This window comes from Tenrec ecaudatus, chromosome 3 (genome assembly GCF_050624435.1).
Source record: "Tenrec ecaudatus isolate mTenEca1 chromosome 3, mTenEca1.hap1, whole genome shotgun sequence".
Taxonomy (NCBI): domain Eukaryota; kingdom Metazoa; phylum Chordata; class Mammalia; order Afrosoricida; family Tenrecidae; genus Tenrec; species Tenrec ecaudatus.
Window position 1 is genome coordinate 187,161,944 of NC_134532.1, and position 22,007 is coordinate 187,183,950.

Here is a 22,007-nt window from a genome sequence, read left to right on the forward strand (position 1 = left end):
GAGTAGTAACTCATATGCTCAATACAGATAACTGGCTGCTTGTTAAATTAGTACTAATGAGGGATTTTTGCATTCAGGGATTAATATGAGCACTGTTGGAACAGTTCATATAAAGCATGTGAATTTTCCAAGTGAAAATGCATTTGCAATGATAGCATATTTCCATTTCACACTAGCTTTGTACCATTCACCAAATGCCCATAACTACAGGTGTATAATTCAGCTTGATAGTTTGTACCTTTCTAGAAAACATGATATGGAATTAAGAGAAAACAAAAAATGGAATATGGAAACAAGATATGGAATTTTGGAGGAAAATAATTTTTAAATACATACTTTATTTTCTAATAGTTTAGTAGATAGATATATGATGTGGTTGAAATATGCCACTTAATAATTTCTAGTGTTAAACTAATTTTATTTGTACAGTGGTAGTCTGATGAAATAATTTGTTTTTCAATTTGCTATTGATCATCAGGCTAATGAAGACCTGAATGATGCACTTGATGGCTCCATCATTAGTTCTTTCACTTTCCCATTTCCCCTTACTGCAGGTGGAGGTTGAACATCGCAAATCTGATTAAACCCTACTCCCATGAGTACAGGTCTATAATAGTTCACTATGATTTCTGCTTGCTGCAAAAGCAATTCTATCAATCTAAATGTAAAAATTCCCGAGGAAATCTGGTGGCTTTGTGAGGTAAGCATTGCATAGTTAACTGCAAGGGTCTGGTTTCAAATCCATCACTATCTCCACAGGAGAAAATGACTCATACGAGTGGTTTGGCTTTTGGTATAGTAACTCACAGGTTGCCTGTAATTATGCAAAGAAGTAAAGGCAACCCAGTGCTATTGAGAGGATTCTGACTTATGGTAACTAGTGGCATATTGGTTGTAGGTTGGCAGTTCAAAACCACCAGTGTGCTACACCTGAATAAAGCAGGGATGTTTAGTTCCGTAAACAGTTACAGTCTCAGGAACTCACAGGGACAGGTCTGCCCTGCCAAACAGGGTGGCAGTGAGTCAATATTGATTCAACGGAAGTAAATTTGCTGTTCTTTTTTTTGTGGGGGTGGGTGAAGTTACAGGGCTTCTTGACTGAAAATTTTTAGGGGAGCTGACAGACTCATTTTTCTCTTATAGAGTGGCTGGGGAGTTTGAACCCAGCACGTTGTGCCTTGTGGTTAGTAGTCCAATGTTTACAGGACAGCCTCTTGAGGTTTTTATTTTATAGAAGACTTTATTTGAGCATAATAAAATTATCCTAGAAAACTGCCAAAGACATTTCGCATACATGTTAAACTTTTCCTTAAAAGGTATTATTTTAATCAAAATAAAAAATGTACATGTATAAATAATACATATATTATTAAGTATATGAAGCTAACATTTCTCATGGAAAAAAATCTTCTATTTGATGAAACCCAATGCATTCCGTTAAGGTAGAGATTATAATAGATCTAACAGTTACAAAACTCTATAGCATGACTAGAGTACACGGGGAAGTCTGAGTCTTCACATTTAAAACTTGCCCTCTAAGAGTCATGAAAATCACCTCTTCAAGCTTTCCATTGAAACTGTCTTTGTCCCTATCATGGACGAGCACACCTTGCTAATCCTGGGGGATTTGGGTCTCTTGCTGCTTCAAAGAAGATTAAAAGGATTGCCTTCATAGAGTCAAGTTCTATTAAGTTCATTAATATTTTTCCATTATTGAAAATATTTAATAAGACTGAATTTTGTCTAACTTCATGAAAATTACTCTTCTTGAAAAAATGATTTCACAAAATAGTGTATGCATCATACAACCCATTCAAGAGCACTAGAAATGGGGTATTTTAATACAGAGAAATTGATTAAGATCGTTATTTGCTAGAAAACTTTTAAAAAATGTGAAACTGCTCTTAGTTTTGAAATTCATAAGTTCCCCAATTGTTATATTTTATTCATATTTCAAATGCCCATTTTCTATTACTTTATGGCTCTAGAGCATCCATGTGACCTAACATCACAATTCAAGACTCAGAAAACACCACCCCTGAATATCAAAATATGACAAGTTTAATGAAAACCTAAAGAAGAATGCAGATTCACTCTTTAAATGATGGTATGGGAAAGTACACATAGCAACATTTGCAAAGGGCAGTTGCATTCATCATATCTAACACCCTTCCAGTTTTGTTCCATTATTTTGTGTTTGGGCAGTGATTTTTCATTTTCATAGATATTTTTCAAGACCAGTTATCCCTTTGGGGAAAGTGTTACAAAATACATATTTTTTATGTTTCTCATTTTATTCATATTTCATCTTTATACAAGTAGAAGTAGCCAAATTTGAAAATATTAATTGTTAGTGGTTTTTCAGTGATTAAGCAAGCATAATATATATGTGCATATACACTACTTTTACACTACTTCATTGAATGCATTTTCACAATAACTACACAGCAAATTGAGGCTCAAAGTAGAGGATGGGTTTCATGTTTTGGTTCTTAAGAATTGTTTTTATTTACTAATTCATATATCACACTACATTGATAGCAGTTACTTTTCTAAAGCTCATGAAAAGTTTTTCAATGTTGGCAAAAAAAGGTTAATTGAAATGTTTAATATACATGTAATAACAATATTGTGTATCATGGAACTTTCTATCATGAATAGCCTAAGACCTCACATTATAAAATTGATGTTCCTGAGTAGAGCAGCCAGTCCACAGAGAGAACAACATGGCTGGCCCTACTATGAGACATGATGCCCCTCAGTGACTAAGGGCGATACAGGGGACAGCACCGGAGACACAGTGTGGGAATTGCACCTGACCTGATCCCACCACACCGAGGCAAATCACTGGGGGAGTGCAGTGGAACAGCAAGGGAATGGAGCGGCAAGGTCCCCAGGGAATGCTGAAAGTGGACTTTGGGGCCAGGGCGTGGTGCCCCAACAGACTGGACTGGAAAACGCTCCTAAGGGCCAGCAAACAGTCCCTGAACTAACTACAAGCTTTTCTCTTGTGAACTGTTTTGTTCTGCTCTTTTTCAGTGGTTTGTTTTTGTTGTTTTGTTGTCCGGTTGTATACTGTTGCTTTGTTTTCCTCTGTCTAGTTTTCGTGCATGTTAGTGACTCCACAGGTCTGTCTGAATAGGACAGGCTGGATGAACTATCTGGAGGAAAAACAACGGGACCGACAGTTCCGGGGGGACTTGGGGTGGGGGGTAGGGGGGTAAGGAAGTGGTGTTAACAAACCCAGGGACAAGGGAAAAACATGGGACCCCAAATTGTAGAGAAGGGGGAGTGGCAGGCCTGGTGGGAAATGATCAAGGATAAGGTTGCTTAGAGAAGAGGTATACTCTAGCCCAGGTGGCGATGAAGCATGGTAGTGGGGCAGGAGGAAGGTCAAGGGAGATGGAGGAAAGAGCTAGGAGTCAAAGGGCATTCATGGAGGTCTAGACAAAGACATGTACATGAAAATATATATAGGAGGATGGGGAAATAGATCTATGTGTCTATATTTATAGGTCAAGTATTAAGGTGGCGGAAGGACCTTGGGCCTCTACTCAAACACTCCCTCAATGCATGAATACCTTCTTTTATTAAATTGGAACTCTATGATGCTCACTCTCCCGACACAACGGCTGGAGCCAAAGTGGGTGAATAAGTAAATGTGGGGAAGAAAGCTGATGGTGCCCGGCTATCAAAAGAGATAGTGACTGGGGTCTTAAAGGCTTGAAGATAAACAAGCGGCCATCTAGCTCAGAAGAAACAAAGTCCACATGGAAGAACACACCAGCCTGTGTGATCGAGTGGTCCCAAAGGGATCAGTTACCAGGCATCAAAGAACAAAAAATCATATCATTGACTGCACACCTCCATGATAGGATCGCTGAAGACAAATGGGTGCATAAGCAAAGGTGGTGAAGAAAGCTGATGGTGCCCGGCTATCAAAAGAGATAGTGTCTGGGGTCTTAAACGCTTGAAGGTGAACAAGCGGCCATCTAGCTCAGAAGCAAATAAGCCCACATGGAAGAAGCACACCGGCCAGTGCGATCACGAGGTGCCCAAGGGACCAGGTATAAGGCATCATGCAAAAAAAAAAAAGATATAAGTGTGTGTATGTATGTGTATATATGTGTATATGTATATATGTATGTGTATATATGTATATATATATCATATTAAATGAAGGGGGAAGTGCAGAGTGGAGACCCAAGGCCCAAGTGTCGGCCAATGGAGATCCCCTCATAGAGGGGTTTAGGAGAGGAGATGGGTTAATTAGGGTGTGAGGTAGTATCGATGAAGAACACAGCTTTCCCGCAGATCCTGGATGCTTCCTCCCCCCAACTACCATGATCTGAATTCTACCTTGCAGGGCTGGATAGGACAGAGGCTGTACACTGGTACATATGAGGGTTGGAGGTACAGGGAATCCAGGGTGGATGATACCTTCAGGACCAAGGGTGTGAGGGACGATGCTGGGAGAGTAGAGGGTGAGTGGGTTGGAAAGGGGGAACTGATTACAAGGATCCACATGTGACCTCTTCCCTGGGAGAGGGACAGCAGAGAAGGGGGGAAGGGAGACCCCAGATAGGGCAAGATATGACAAAATAACGATGTATAAATTACCAAGGGCATATGAGGGAGGGGGGAATGGGGAGGGAGGGGGGGAAAAAGAGGACCTGATGCAAGGGGCTTAAGTGGAGAGCAAATGCCTTGAGAATGATTGGGGCAGGGAATGTATGGATGTGCTTTATACAATTGATGTATGTATATGTATGGATTGTGGTAAGAGTTGTTTGAGTCCCTAATAAAATGTAAAAGAAGAAAAGAGAAAAAAATGAAAAAAAGAAAAGAGGAGAAAAAAATGATTAGGGCAAAGAATGTACAGATGTGCTTTATACAATTGATGTATGTATATGTATGAACTGTGATAAGAGTTGTATGAGCCCCTAATAAATTGTTAAAAAAAAGTTATTTTGTTGGCAATTTATGGATTAAAACCAATCTTAAAATTCAATTCAACAACCCTTATTAAGTCTTTCGTATCTATATACAACAAAGTATTAGATCTATCTATCAATATCCCTATAGCCTAATTAAGTCAACAAATATAATTTCACTGGGCTTGTGATGCAATTAATTCTATAAAAATCTACAACAGTAATGTTGAGTTCCTAGCATGACATGCAGTATTCTAGTAAATAGTCTCACTCACTCACTGCCATCAGTCAATACTGCCTCACAGTGACGCCTTGTGTGCTTCTGAGATTGTAGCTGTTTGTGAGATTAGATAGCCTAGTTTTTCTCCCTCAGAGTTGCGGGCGGTTTCAAATTGCCAACCATGAAGATATCAGCGCAACATGTAACCACTGCACCACCAAGATGCCTCTAGGAAATATTAACAATTATCAATGAAATACAATGACTTTATTTTTTACTTTTTAAATTTAACTGCAACATCTTTATTTACAATACCCAAAAATGTAAATGTAATTTCTGATTTTTTTCCAAGCTAATCATAGCTTGCTTACCACATACATGTTAAGTGACTGTATATATATATATATATATATATATATATATATATATATATATATATATATATATATATATATATATATATATATATATAAAATCTGTCTTCTCATTCGCCATAATTCTTCTCTTTGATCTTCTTTGGCATATTTTATTTGAATTTTTTGGTGGTATTTGAACTTCCATTCTTCATGACTTTCCTATGGTTTCTTAAAATAATCCCCCCCACACAAAACAATCTAGTTAATTAAATACTCATTTCTATGCTTCATCGGGAATAAAACAATAGTTCCTCTATGCACAGAGTAAAGGAAACTGATTAGCAGCCAGCAGAATACAAATGGCGCATGCACTTTGCTGAAAGTGATGAGGACTTGAGGCCCTTCCCCATGAAGATTAAAAACTACAACTTCCAATATGGTTTACATTGCAACAGACAGAAAACAAACCAAAAACATAGCAACAACTGGACCAATCCACCAGCATAATCACTAAAAGCAGATCGACCTTGACAGCGATTTTAATTGACTTTGGTGCATCATCAATGCGCTTGGAAACAGCAATCGGGAAACTAAAGAGGTTCTGCATTGGCCATATCTGTTATAATATAATTCTCCAAATGTTAAAGACAAAATTCTCATTTTGAAGACTAAGTATGTCTGACTCAAACTATGAAGAGTTTAAATGCCTGTCTACACATCAGAGATAGTCAATGAATAAACAAGGCTGGAACTGATGTGCTGTCTTGGAATTGTGATGTTGCTGAAGATTAGTGAATAAGTCATGACCACCAGGAAATAAATCTGTATTAGAAGTATGGCAAGAAGGAATCAGGATAGTGAGGCTTCATCTTACATACTACGGGCATGTCATCAGGAAGGACCAATGACTGGGGAAGGGCATCATGCTGGTGTCGCGGAGAACAACGGCCCTCACTGCCATCAAGTCAATTCTGTTTGGCAGTGACTATAGGGCAAAGTAGAACTGCCTCTGGGGGCTTCTGGGAATCAATCTTTACAGTCCATACATTGAAGGGGAAAGAAGAAGGAAGAGCATTTCTGGTGTCAGCTGGATGTTGGCCCTGAACACACATTATCAGCTACACAAAGACATTCTATTGTGTAGACTGTAATAAATTATGGATTGCATTATAAAGTATGAGAATTCCCGAAATTTTAATTGTACTCATGTGGTACTTGTGCATGTATCCAATTGGCAGTTATTTGAACAGAAAGAAATAGTTTTAGATACAGTTGCATTATTTCACATTAAAAATTCAATTTACTAAAAAAAAATCCAAGAAAGTGTACTATGTGAATAAGAAGGTGGATGCTTCCTCGCACCCCCTCCCCCCAAACTACCATGATCCGAATTCTACCTTGCAAGTCTGGATAGAGCAGAGGATGTACACTGGTGCAGATAGGAGCTGGAGGCACAGGAAATCCAGGGTGGATGATGCCTTCAGGACCAGGGGTGAGGGGTGATGCTGAGAGAGTGGAGGGTGAGTGGTTTGGAGGGGGGGGACTGATTGCAGGGTTCTGCGTGTGGCCTCCTCCCTGGGGGATGGACGTCAGAGAGGGGGGTGCAGGGGGACGCCAGATAGGGTGAGATATGACAAAATAACAATCTATAAAGTATCGAGGGCTCGTGGGGGGGGGGAGTGGGGAGGGAGGGGAAAAAAGAGGACCTGATGCAGGGGGCTTAGGTGGAGAGCAAATGCTTTGAAAATGATTAGGGCAAAGAATGTACAGATGTGCTTTATACAATTGATGTATGTATATATATGGAGTGTTATAAGAGCTGTATGAGCCCCTAATAAAATGTTTTAAAAAAAGAAGGTGGAATAGGGGTGGAGAACAACTTTAGAATAGATAACACAGTTTTGTGTGCCAATCATGAACATTTTTTAAAACTAAGATTGAAAACTATAGTCTTCACAATAGATTATGTCTGAGCAACAGAAAAAGAAATTCTTTAGACAAACCAAATCATGTTAACTTGCAAAGAAATTGAAGATTTCATTCAATTTGGACAGTAACAAATCTATGAATGTAACAATGAATGAATCAAATGGTACAGCATCAAACACCATTGGTGTTCTTTTACATAGCAATGACTAGAACTTAGAATTTACAATGTATGAATATAGAAAAGTTGGGATTGTCATAAAGGACATGTGATGCATAAAGATCAATATCATTGGCACTAGTAAGATGCCGGGTTCCAGACTTCACTAATGGGACCTGCCGCTAGTATCACCTCCCTCTCTCACCCTCACTGCATCGCCTCCCTCTCTCACCCTCACTGCATTGCCTCCCTCTAACACCCTCAGTGATTCCTACTCAGTGACCCTGCAAGACACAGTAGAACTTGCACTGGGCCTTTCTAAGACTGGAACTCTTCATGAGAGTAGAAAACCTCATCTTTTCCCCATGAAGGAACCGGTAACCTGATGGGTAACCACTACACCACCAGGGCTCCTAAGATGCCCATCATCAAGGGGAAATGCTGACTTATAGCAGTGCTACAGGCTAGGGTAGAAGCGCCCCTGGGGATTTCCAAGACTGTAGCCCATTACAGGAGTAGAGAGTCCCGTCTTTCTCCAGCAGAGTAGCTGGTGGTTTTGAATTGCTGACCTTGCAGTTAGCAGCCCAGTGGGTTGCTACAACACTAAGGCTTCTAAGATATTATTATTGTGTGTTAAAAACCAAAGACATCATTTTGAAACTGAGGCACAAACTATCCAAGCCATGGTATTTTATTTTTTTATTTACAACCATTTAAAAAATGCTTTTATTAGGGACTCATACACCACCCATCTCGATCCATACATACATCAATTGTGTAAAGAACATTTGTACATCCATTTCCCTCATCATTCTCAAAACATTTGCTCTCCACCCAAGCCCCTGGCATCAGCTCCTCATTTTCCGCTCCCTTCCCACTCTCCCCTTCCTCATGAACCCCTGATAACTTATAAATTATTATTTTGTCATATCTCGCTCTGTCCCACATCTCCCTTACCCCACTTTTCTGTTTTATGTCCCCCAGGGAGGAGGTCATATGCAGGTCCTTAAAATAGGTTCCCCGTTTCCAACCCACCCTTCCTATGCCCTCCCAGTATTGCCACTCACACGACTGGTCCTGAGGGGATCATCCGACCTCAAGCCATGGTATTTTAAAATAAACTCACATACATGCAAAAGTTGGCAGAGAAAAAGGAAGAGTAAAAAATGAATGCATGGCAGTTGTGCTGGTGAGGATGTTCGTTCTTCCCCAACATGGGCTTGGAGAAGAATAAACAAATCTGTAGTTCAGGAAGTATAGCCAAAATGCTCTATAGAAGGATGAATAAGCCAAAACCCAAAACCATTGCCATTCAGTGGGTTATGATTCATAGCAACCGACAATAGACCTTGTTTTACTTACTCATCATATGTCATTAGGAAGAAATAATCTTTAGAGAAAGAAAACATGACTGGTCAAAGTATAAAGCCAGTCAAGAAGAGGGAAGAATGAACCCCTAAACTAAATATATCAACACAGGGGCTACAACAATGGGCTCAAAAAAAGTAGTCATGGTGGTGGTGGTACAGCATCAAACAATATTCCCTCTAATACATATTAATAACTAGAACTTAGAATTTACACAGTATGAATGTAGAAAAGTTGAAGTTGTGAAAAATGACATGAAATGCATAAAAATCAATATCATAGGCACTACTAAGTTGAAAGTAACTGGTATTGGCCATTTTTTATCAGACAATTATAATGGCTTACTATCCTGGAAATAATAGATTCAAGCGGCACTTCAGAACACAAAGTTAGCAATTTTCTTTTCAAAATATCACAGCCTGGAAATTCCTGTAGAAAATTTCTACTCTATAGACATGTGGTTTCCAGGAATCAAAATTAAATCAGAAGTAACTAACAACACAAATGTTCGAATCACTATTGAAAGCAATTTTTTTGGCTAGTGCAGTAAAACTATAAAAAAGGGAAAATTAATTTCTTTCTTTCAGAGATGAAGTAACTAGGGTCAAGAATGGTAGTGTAACTTGCTCAAGGTCCCATAGATACGTAAACTTCAAACATAGCCTGCCTACCAGGAAGTCTTCACCCAGGCTTCCAGAGTGGCGCACAGGAGCAATGCCATCTTTCAGATGGAAATGGGGAAACAAGGAAATAGGGGGAAAAAAGGAAGCTTTTTAAAAGCTAGTTTAAAAAGTAAGAACTGAGTTTAGCAGGAATGTAGAATGTCCTGACCCGTGGGAACTTCAACTCGGACCCTGGAGGAGAGAGTTGGAACTGGGGGGACAAGAGAGATGGAGAATGGAGACTAGACAATAGCCTGATCAAATCTCATTTATTGAGTAAAAGGCTACAGCTTATATAGGTCAGGGAAAGGGAAACAAGCCACATGTGTTTCCTGGAGAACAATGACTGCAGAGAAAACAGTTCCTGTGGAAAGTTACAGAGCTCAGGCAATAAAGATCAAGACAATGGCCGGGCCTCATGGCTCTGGAGAGACAAGGTTATGGCTGGGCCTCATGGCTCCCGACAGTAGCCTGGTTATATTTGTACAAAAATGACTTCAAGAGACTAGGTTCAATGATCCCATGTAACAGTGGGATTATCACGCACTGCTGATAAGTCAAGTCTGATTCTTAATGACCCAAAAGGACATGGTAGAACTGCTTCTGGGTTTCTGAGGCTGTAAATCTTTATGAGAGCAGAAATTTGCATTTTGCTCCTGCAAATCAACCAATGGATTTGAACTGCTCACCTGTGGTTGATAACTTATCAGCCCAACATAACTCACTGCACCACCAGTGCTCCTTAACAGTGGCCTTAGGCATAGATAGTTGGAGGGAGGGCAGGCCACACCTAGGGAGGTAGATGAGAGCCCAGCATAAAGAAGGAGTAGTGAGACAGGGAGAGGGAGCACTGAGATGGGGAGAATCCAAGTGGATGGTATGGGGGGGAACACTGTACTAACTCACCCGGGGGAGAGTATCGGTTGTGCCCCCACAGAACTGGAACATGCATACGGACCCCACCAAACAAGGAGGGCAACATAAAGTATGGAGGACTACACAAAGAGGCTGGACGACACGCTGGCCCAAACCAGTATTAGTCTGACCCCAACATTCGAAGGGAATACCGCAGAAAACGAAAATAGATCATCTGGAGTGGGAAAGGAACTGACCCACCACACCACATCCAGAAGGAAGCTGAAACAAAGGAAGGAGAAAGGACGTAGTGGAGTACACCTGGGCCCACCAAGCCCAAGGATGATAGCCCAGCTCGAAGGGCCCATACAGAGAGGACCATACAGCTGGCCACACTGCGAGATGCGACATCCTGCACCAACACATGGCCCTACACAGGACAGCACCTGAGACACAGTGGGGAACGTGAGACTGAGCTGACCCCACCACACTGAGGCAAACACTGGGAGTGTGCAATGGAGCAGCGGGGGAAGCAGAGCAAAGGGATCCTGAGGGAGTATAAAGGATGGACTTTGGGGCCAGGACGTGGCGCCTCACAAGTTTCATCTGGAAAACACTCCGAAAGGCCAACAAACTTATCTTGAATGACTAGCAATTTTTCTTTAAATTTTTGCTATCTTTTTGTTTTCTCTTTTTTTTTTTAACCTTGTAAATTTTGTATGTTAGTGGCTTTTCTGATTATCAGCGTGTCGGTGTTGCTGCTGTCGAAGTCATGTTCATATGTGCCACTTAGGCACTGTCAAAGTCATCTGCATTTGTATGCACATATTACTATATCAGCAGGTCCACCTAGACAAGATAGGCTGGACAAACAATGAGAGAAGAAAATAACGGGACCAACAGTCCTGGAGGGACATGAGAGCGTGGGAGGTAGTGGAAGGGAGGAGGTGTCGTTCAACACAGGGACAAGGGAACAGCGAGTGGTTCAAAACCAAAGGAGGGAAGGGAGAGGAGGACTGGTAGGGAGTGCCAAGGTCAAGGTAACTGAGAGGAATTATTGAAACCAGAATGAAGGCTGAACATGGTAGTGGGACCGGAGGAAAGCGAAAGGAAACAGAGGAAAGGAGTAGGAGGCAAAATGCATACAGAGAAGCCTAAATACAGACATGTAAATATGTAAATATATTTAATTATGGGGGAAATAGACCTATGTGCATATATTTATAGGTTCAGTAGTAGGGTAGCAGATGGACATTGGGCCTCCTCATGCATACTCCTCCAATACAATATCACCTCACCCTGCTAAACGGTCATTGCATGATACCCACCTTCCCGACATGATCACTGAAGACAGACGTGTGTGTAAGCAAACATGGTGAAGAAAGCTGATGGTGCCCGTCTATCAAAAAGATAAAGCATCTGGGGTCTTAAAGGCTTGAAGGCAAACAAGCGGCCATCTAGCTCAGAAGCAACAAAGCCCACAGAGAAGAAGCACACGGCCTAAGCGAATACAAGGTGTTGAATGGACCATGTAGCAAACACCAAGGAACAAAAACAATCATTGTGTGATCACCTTCCTCACATAATCGCTGAAGATGAAAGTGTGCATAAGCAAGTGTGGTAAAGAAGCCTGATGGTGCCCAGCTACTGAGAAATATAGTGTCTGGGGACTCAAAGGCTTGAAAGCAAACAAGCGGCCATCTAGTCCAGAAGCAACAAAGCCCACACTGAAGCAGCACACCAACATGGGTGATCGTGAAGGGCAGAGGACACCAGGTCCCAAACAACAAAAGTGGGGGTGAGGGTGGGAATCACATCGCTGTGAATGAGGGGGAGTACGTGATGGGGACCCAATGCCCATCTGTAGACAGCTGGACATCCCTTCCAGAGGGGTAGTTGGGAGGAGATGAGTCACTCAGGGTTCAGTGTAGCAACAATGAAACTCAAAACCCTCTAGTTCCTGAACGCTTCCTCCCCTCCCAATTATCATTACCCCAATTCTACCTTGGGGACCTGGTTATACCAGAGGATGTACAGCGGTGCAGTGGGGATCTGGAAACACAGGGAATCTAGGACGGACGAACCCCTCAACACCCGCGGTAGGAGTGGTGACACCAGGAGGGAAGGGGGTATAGAAAGGGAGAACCGATCTTGGAGATCTATGTGTAACCTCCTCTCTGGGAGATGGGCAATGGGAAGCTGAGTGAGGGGAGACGCCTAGCAGTGTAAGATAAGATATAATAATTATTTATAAAGTATTAAGGGACCCGGGGGAAGGGGGGAGTGGGGAGGGGCAAAAAAGGGAAACCAAGCTGATTCCAGGAACCTGAGTGGAAGGTGAATTTTGAGAATGAGTGCAGTGAATGTATAAGGGTGCTTTGCTTAATTGATGTATGTATGGATTGTAATAAGAGTTGTATGAGCCCCAATAAAAAGATTTATTAATTAAAAAATAGCAGAGGCCTTAGGGAATTCAAAGTAGCAGTATAAACTGCTCTTGAAGAGAGAACAAGCTATAGAAGTCAACAGTTTTATAAATGGAATACTGGACTATCTACTTAGTGATACCTGAGAGAATAATTTTGTTTTATTTTGTGTATGTGGTGTGTGTGATTTATTTTTTTGTAAATCTAACTTTCACCAAGGGAACCAGAATATTTATTTTTCTTGTTCAACCTTACAGAGGTTATATGCTAAGCGACTTTGCAAAGCTGATTAGAAATTATAATAAGGAAGACATAGTATATATGTACACTATTTTAAGTAAGAATGAAGATAGTGTCCATTGTAATAGCAAGCTATGCATGCTGGTAGGGATGAGATTTGAAGGTCACAGTATGGATCTCTTTATATTGCTTTCTTTAAAGAGAAAGAGGTTTGATCAAAGCTTCAGAGTTAAAACAGCTCTGAAAACTGCTTTTAAAGAAGCAAAGCCCGTGTGAAGGAGGTTGTCCTTTTGGATTTGAACAAACCGATTTTTGCAATGAATTTCTATGTCAGCACTTCATCCACCCCCAAGGAAAAGCACGGTAAATCTGCATGATGCTTTGAGAAAAGACCAGCACCAAACGTTAGTATTAATTTTCAAGGCAGCTATTGCTTACTAGCTACTCTGCTGTCCTTGCACAGTTTTCCACTTGATGCTTCATGGGTTTCCCTTCTGTGAATACGCCTATTAGATTATCTAAAATGTTTTATTGCGAATTGTGGGAAGGAATACAGAGCACATCAGTTTTCAATTCAACAATTTCTACACATTTTGTTTCATGTTATTGATTTCAATACCCACAATATAGTACCTAACATCTGACATCCTCCCTGTGTTTTCTGTTTCCAAACTTCTCATTTTTATCATCCTTCCAAACTTTGTCCTTAGAAAAATGTTGCCCTTATCTCAAATGGTTCATTAGTCTAAACCACTGGTACTCAACGCTTCTAATGCTGCAACCATTTAATACAATTCCTCATGTGCTAACCCCCCCAATACATAAAATTACTTTTGTTGCTACTTCATAACTGTCATTTTGCCACTGTTATGAATTGGCCAACCCCTGTGAAAGGGTCGTTCGACACCCAAAGGGGTTGCAACCCACAGGTTGAGAACCTCTGGACTAAGCTGTGTGTATCCACAGTGTTATTTTTTCCCTTTTATAGATCTTTCTATTATTTGCCTAAAAATCAAAGCAATGGAGTGAAATGCATCGCTAATAAGACACACGGTCTCAGGGATCCTCCAGTCTCTATCAGACCAGAAAGCCTCAACTTTATTTTAATATGTTAAGTTTAATTTCACACTTTCTTCCACTCTAGCCAGGACTTTCTTTTGTCCTCCATTTCAGCAGTTGGTAATTATAGCTAGGCACCCTGTAGTGCTTCTGGTTCCCTAGTTGTGGAAATTTACCTTCACATGATCAATTAGTAATCTGGAATAATTGTTTCCTTGTACATTCAAATTTGGTTTAAAGACTCCAAAATAGGATGTAGAATATTATCTTTGGGGACTATGTTATATTAATTTATCTTACTGCCCGCTGATGCTCAGATAAAAGTGAAGAACATTACAAGTGAGGACACTAATAAACAGACATTATGAAAATATCTTATTTAAAATAATCATTTTCTTGGGGTCTCATACAACTGTTATAATGCATACATCCATTCATTGTGTCAAACATTTGTACATTTGTTGCCACCATCATTTTCAAAACATTTTCTTTCTGCTTGAGCCCTTGGTATCAGCTCATTTTACTGCCTCCATTCCCACCCTTCCTCCTTCATGAACCCTTGATAATTTATTAATTATTATTATTGTTCATGTCTTATACTGACCGATCTCTTCCTTCACCCACTTAACCGTTTTATTGTTTTTTGTCAGGTATCATTCAAATGGATCAATTTTTCTTCTCCTGGATACTTTATACAATATCCAGCTTTCAAATGAATATGAAACTACTGGAAATACCCTGGCTACAGTGAAGCACATCTTAGTCTATAAAGTAATAGCTTTGTGTTTCAATACTGTAACTAAGTCTTGTGCAGCAGATTTCCCTAATGCAATGTGTCTTTTCATCTCTTGCCTACTGGTTCCATGAGCACGAATGTGGATCCAAGCAAGACGAAATTCTTCGCAATGTCAGCCTTTTCTTTATTTATGATGATGTTACTTATTGGTCCTGTGGTGAGGGTTTTCATCATCTTTACAATGAGTTGTAATCCAAACTGGACGCTGCAGTCCTTGATCTTCATCAGCATGTGCTTCAAGTCCTCCTCATTTTCAGCAAGCAAGATAGACCACGAAATATCCCTTTTGATGATGAATACTTTCTAGTGTCTGAAGATACGGTGCTGGAAGATATGGATAGTTGGGTTAAGGTAACATACGTTTTCTTGAGAACGATGTAGATAAAGGTATTGTTGTTGTTGGATGCCATCTCATAGTGCCCTTATGAGTTGGTTCTGACTCATAGTGACCTTCTGAGCTAAGGAGTGCACAGTCCTGCAGCAGCCACACAATGGTTCCTAAACTTGAGCCCAGTGTCCCAGCTACAGTGTCAATAAATGTCCAAGAGGGACTTCCTGTTTTTGCTGCCCCTCTGCTTTACCCAACACGATGTCCTTCTCTAGGGACTTGTCAGAGCCAGCCGAGGAGTCAAACAGTCCTGAAAGCGGGAGTGAGGATTAAGGAATAAAAGAGAGACAGAAAGTACTGGGAGGGCAACAGGCTGATGGACTGAAGCACCCGAGTTTATTCTACACACTCCTTACATCCGTGCAGAAACAACCCAGGGTTAATTACCTCATTGTTAAGCAAGCACATTTGATACACATAGCAATTCTATCTTCTGCCAAGACAGACATCATTGAGAAAATTAAACCACCTGTTTTTTCCACACCTTGCATACTTTCTTGTCCTTGACAGTCTGTTCAAAACGTAAAGTCACAGAAGAAATCAGCAAACACTGACACATAGGTCATGAGACTTCTTAGATGTTTCAAGGCTGAGTCTTAATGGCCTTCAACAGGGACTGGTCTCTCTTGACAACCAAAGTACATACAAGGAAGTCTTACCATCCTTTCCTTTTACTAGCACTCTGAGTTTTGAGTGAACCCCCCAAAGAGAGCAGCTTATCCTGTTAACTGCCCATAGTACTTTCGCTTTTCTTCTCCAACACCACAATCCACATGGATGGATTCTTCTTCAGTATCCCTGACTTAATGTCCTATTTTCACATGCAAGTAAAATTTTTCTGAAAATCATCCAACAACTGTTGAATTATCTTATCATAATTATTTCATCTATATGCTTAGTAACTCGACAAAGAACCTGGATTATGTTACGAAGGATGTGGCATCAGGATTGGAGGAAGGCTTATTGACAACCTGAGACATGCAGATGAAACAAACTTCCTTGCTGAAACTGAGGAGGACTGGAAGCACTTGCTGACGAAGATCAAGGATGGAAGCTTTCAGAATAGGTTAAAACTCAGTGTAAAGATGACCCAAATCCTCACAACCGGTACTATCATAGTGGAGAAAATGTTGAAGTTGTCAAAGATTCTGCCTTGTTTAGATCTAAAAATCAGTGCCGATGAAAGCCACAGCTGAGATTACAAAAGATATGCTGCATTGGATAAATCTGCGGGAAAAGATCCCCTTAAGTTATTGAAAAGCAAGGTTGGAACTTAGAGAAGAAGGTGTCCCTGACCCAAGCCAGGATATTTTCAGTTGTCTCCTATGAATTTCCATGTAGATAAATAGATATTTATATTGGAAAATTTATATTTTGGGGTATATCTTCTAATGGCAATATTTCTCATTTTATTTCATGTGATTTAATATCCAGAAAGGAGCGCTAAGAAATGCAAACACTACATCTTCTTGGAAGAAAAATGTAGCAATTGAGTCTTTAAAATTTCATCTCAGAAGCCTTATGAGGCAGTTCTGCAATGTCTTACAGAAAAGCAATAAATAAGTGTCAACTTGAAGTCAAAGGATTTAATATCCAAAAGTTTATAGGTACTATGCCTAGAAAAAAGAATTATACAAATAAATATGGTATCTAAAATATTAACCACTCTACTGTTTTTTAATATGTTGATTCATAATATAAATTCCTGAAAGTTTTCAGGGTAAATATGAACTTTTCTTTTATTTTGGCTATGGTTTACTGTTTAAATTGCATCTTATAGACAGCTTGGGAAAGTTTTGACTAAATCCTGACAGCTTCCTTGATATTTACTAGGTACAATTATACTGTCAGAAAGAAAAGGTAGACATTTTGTTTTGATTTTAAAAGAGAATCTTTATGAATCTGTGTCATGGTATACACCCTTTCACCATAAAGAAAACAAATTCCTCTAAAAATATAACTCATGCTTTTTTTTATATAATCAGGGTGACGAGGTACATAAGCATATATTTTATTATATTTAAAATTTCCATATATGTCAAATAAACCGTAATAAAGATATAATAGAGAAAGCTTGCAAAGAAAGCAAGAAAATTGTCGTTAACACAAAGCTATCTGTGTGTCAGGGGTTGTTACCATTACTTAAAAAAAGAAACTATTCTTTGTTTCTCCCAATGAGTTTATGGAGTCTAAATTATGATTCCCACATTGCAAGTGAGAGAAATGAATCATCATCAATTTAACATTCCCAGGATCACCTGGTAAAGAATCAATAGTATTGAAGAAAGAAGTTCAACTTGCAATGAAACTATTAGCCAAAAATAAGGCTGAAGGAACCGCTGAAATACTAAGAGAAATGTTTCCTCAACCTGAGGAAGCACGGACTTCTCTATGCAAGGAGACATAGGCATCTACCCGATAAATAACCGGAGAAGACCCACAGGTGTACCCATTACAGAGAAAGGTGACCCAACAGTATGCTTAAATTATAGAATAATGTCATTGACAGCACATGCAAGTACAATGTTGCTGAAGATCAACCACAAATGAATGTAGCAGTATATTGACAGGGAACTGCCAGAAGTTCAGGCCAGATTCCAGAGAGTACCTGGAGCAAGGGATATTCTTGCTGATGTCAGATGGATCTTGGTTGAATGTAGAGAATACCAGAAACACGTTTATTTGTATTTCATTGACTATGCAGAGGCATCCAACTGTGGGGCTCAAAAGAACCTATGGGTATCCTTGTACAGAATGGGAATTCCAGAACACTTGCTTGTGCTTATGTGGAATTTGGACATAAATCAAGAAGCAACTGTGCTAACAGAAAAAGGAGCACTGCATGGTTTAAAATCAGGAAAGGGTGTGCATCAGGATTGTATCCTATCATCAAACCTGCTCAATCTGTATGCTGAGCAAATTCTCAAAGAAACAGGGTTATATGAAGGAGATTGTGTCATTAGGATCGGAGGAAGAATTATTAACAATCTGAATTATGTATAGGACAAACTTGTTTGCTGCAAGTAAGGAAGACTTGAAGGACCTGATCGCAAAGTTCAGGAATTTCAGTCTTCAGTAGGGATTACAAGTCATTATAAAGAAAATCAAGTCATCATAACTGGATCAATGATTTAACATCATGATAAATGGAGAAAAGATTGAAGTTCTCAAAGATTTTATCTTTCTTGATCCAGAATCAATGTTCATGGAAAGGCAGCATTGCATTGAGTAAATTGCTACATGAGACCTTTCAAATGGTTGAAAAGCAAGGGAGTTACTTTGAACACTAAGATGTGCCTGATCCAATCAATGATTAATTCAGTTGTTTCATAGGCATGTGCAAGTTGCACATTGAATAAGAATGACAAAATAAGAATCAACTCATTTTAATTATGGTGCTACCAAAGAATATTGAACACAGACTGCCAAAAAATATCTGTCTTGGGAGAAGCACAGCAGGAATGTTCCTTAGAAGAAAGAATGTGGAAATTTTGTCTCAGGTAATTTGGATATGTTATCAAGGATGTGACTATAGCAACAAATTCATAGAGCTTTATATACAAGAGCAATTAAATATTGAGCGAACATGCAAGCCCAGTCGAGATCAAGTCCATAAGTCTGATATTAGTCCATATGGCCAATATAAATCTATAAAATACTCTTCAGACTCACAAAACACATGCAATGATGCCTAATGCAAGAAGACCATAGGCCAGTGGGTGGGAAGTCTTGTGGATCCAGTGGTGTTGTAAGCATCTCAGCACTGGCAGGGGTCTCCATGTGGCTTCTCCCACTCCAGAGGTCTTGCTCCATCAGCTTCTCTCCATGTGTCTTCTCCACAGGGGTATCTTGCAGGGAGTCAGCCTGTGTCCCACCACAAGCATGCTACTCATCTCCACGAAACAGAATGGAACACCATTCACAACTGATCTGATTCTTGAGCGCCTTGTTGCATCCCCTGTGTCAATATGTCTTGTTATGGGCTTCCTCTAGCTTGCTGCCCCTTTATTCTACTATGCAGGGTGTCCTTCTCCAGAGACGCATCTCTCCTGACATATCCAAAGTACCTAAGATAAAGTTTCCTCCTCCTTGCCTCTAAGCAGCACTCTGAGCAAACTTCTTCCACAACAAACCTTTTGGCAATCCATGCTACATTCAGTATTTGTCTCCAGCATCACAATTCAAATGCACGAATTCTTTTTTGATCTTATTTAATATCCAACTTTCACATATGTATGAGGCAATGGAAAATACCATGGCTTGATCGGGCAAACCTTAGTCCTCAAAGTAACATCCTTGCTTTTCAACACTTTAAAGAAGTCTTGTTGAGCAGATCTACCAAAATATAACATGTCTATTGATCTCTTGACTGTTCCTTCCATGAGCAATGATTGTGGGTCCAAGCAAGATGACATTTGGGTTGTAATCTGTACTAAAGCCTACACTCTTTGATCTTCATTAGCAAGTGTTTCAAGTTCTCCTCACTTTCATCAGACAAGGTTGTGTCATCTGCATACAGCGGGTTCATAAGCCTTCCTCCAATCATGATCCACCTTCTTTTGAATATAATTCATCTCTGATGATTTGCTTAACAAGAATAGAGAAGAATTTTTTCATAGATGATAAAACTCTACTTGCTACCCATAAAGCCAAAACAGAAGGAAAACAGAATGGAAGATAAGAATTGGAAGAAAATTTAAAGACAAATGGACCATGGGGCAGGTATGTAACCTCCTGTCAACTTGAGCAAAAGGTTGGAGTCTAGCCTGTCAATAAGGTTGCAGCTTGATGTCCTCATTTGAAGGCATGACAGAGATACATAGCTCACTGGAGACCAGATCCAGTCTCTCTGCCTTCCCCTACCTGCTGTTGAGACAGCAGGAGGAGGAGACAGCAGAGCTGGAGGAGATCCGTTGAGACCCGTGCCAGCATTGAGATGCTTCCACTTCCACTGGATCCACAAGACCCACTACCCATTGGCCTGTGACCTTCGTGTATTTGGCAACATTGCATATGCTGTGTGAGTCTAAGTGGACTAATATCAGATATAGGGGCTAATATTGAACTTGTGGAGTTGATCTGAACTGGGATGGGATGTTTTCTTAATATACAATTGCTCTTTTCTAGAAAACTCTTTCCTATATACATGTGAATGTCTCCAGATTTGTTTCCATAATCAACTGGATTACCACAGACCATAAAGTGAAAAAAGTGACCTAGAATTTGACAGTGAAGCTGTGATTGAACCAGACTATAGATGTACCTCAAGAATGTAAGATGAAATGGTAGGGGCACTTGAAGAGATAATGGATTTGGGCAGTAGGCATGTAAGAAAGTGGCCTCCATTGATGCCCTAAATGATAGTGAAATATAGAAAATTGCTGATCTGTTAATTGATACCATCAAACTGAATCCTTGCTTGGCCATAATAGATGACAAGAAACCCAGTGTATTTGTGAAGTTACAGAAGCCAGATGCTGCCATCCAAGACTGGGTTAGAGCCATTGACCTGTATCTTGAGGAGGCTCAGCCTTGTAGTTGACAAAGGTAAGCATCAAGCCTTCTGGGACACTGGAAAAAGCCACACATGACCTTGCTCTTGCTTGTAAACTGGAAGATGGTGACTGTGAAAGTGCAATGCTGAAAGGAGTTCAACGGAAGGCCCAGAAAGTAGCAGAATATCCTAGGAAGTTTATAAAGAGCAAGAGATCAAACAAAGACTAGGACAGGCTAAGCAGGACCAGGAAGAACATGAATGCACCCAGAGGAGGAAGAAGTCAGGAGCTCATAGTGGCTCCTTTCCAGGTGGCTTCTTGGAAGAATGCCTGGAATGGCAGGGATGGACAGACTCAGTCAGATCCTCAGTGATTCAGAGATTCTTGCCACCAAGCTATGCAGTATCCCTAAGTCATGGCAGCATTCTGGGATTAGCCCAGAAGCTAGCAAATGTGCCAAATTATCAAGAGTACCTCTAAAGTTATGAATCCCATCAGTAAATTGTCAGCCAAACTTGGAGGTCAAACGTAAGGCTTTTTATTTTTAGTTTTTCCTGTTTTTCTCCGACAAGACCATTGCTAAAGGAAAATCAACCCAGAGTACCTGCTGGATGGAACAATAATAGAAACCGGTGTTTTTCTGTTATTTTTTAGTAACTTGCAACCCCACTGCTGATAGGACATTTTATACCATTTATCAATAAAGTATTCATTCAGACAGTGTTTTTCTTTTAGCAGGTATATACCTCAAAAACTTAAAAAACTTTTAAAATAACTGAAACAAATTAAGAATGTGCTAATGCCTGAATTTTTCTTTACTGATATCTTGGCCTTGTTCCTTTGAATTGGTTGGGTAAGGATGATATATGTGGATGATTTATCACTCTAGTTTGAGTGAAGGAAAGATTTATCAAACGAGAGAAATACAAACCATTTAAGTCGATAAAACTGAGTTGGTTAGTTGGTACCTGAGGCTTCCTGATTTGTATTTTAAAAGGCTCTGTTTAAAGAATCCATGTAGTTCTATGATAAAGGTTGGAACCAGAAGTATTGTGGTAACACCTCTGTAGGAACTAGGCATGGTTGGCAGGGCACCGACAGGCCTCTTCCATTTTAAACAAG

At 40.1% G+C, this 22,007-nt stretch overlaps 1 pseudogene; it reads left to right on the forward strand.

Annotated features, from left to right (window-relative positions):
• LOC142442481 (hsc70-interacting protein pseudogene) overlaps positions 1 to 21,321 on the forward strand; it is a 68,637-nt pseudogene extending 47,316 nt beyond the window's left edge.
• Positions 21,322 to 22,007: the final 686 nt, after the last annotated feature.